Below are 220 nucleotides of genomic sequence, written 5' to 3'. Positions count from 1 at the left end.
CATGGTGTTTAGGAGTGAGGTGACCATTATTGTCACACTTTGGATCAGTGCCATGGTGTTTGGCAGTGGGATGACCATTATTGTCACACTTTGGATAAGTGCCATGGTGTTTAGGAGTGAGGTGACCATTATTGTCACACTTTGGATAAGTGCCATGTTGTTTAGGAGTGAGATGACCATTATTGTCACACTTTGGATAAGTGCCATGGTATTTAGCAGT

The sequence above is a fragment of the Mizuhopecten yessoensis genome, unplaced genomic scaffold (assembly GCF_002113885.1).
Source record: "Mizuhopecten yessoensis strain PY_sf001 unplaced genomic scaffold, ASM211388v2 scaffold4715, whole genome shotgun sequence".
Taxonomy (NCBI): domain Eukaryota; kingdom Metazoa; phylum Mollusca; class Bivalvia; order Pectinida; family Pectinidae; genus Mizuhopecten; species Mizuhopecten yessoensis.
Note: the sequence above shows the minus strand (reverse complement) of the source record.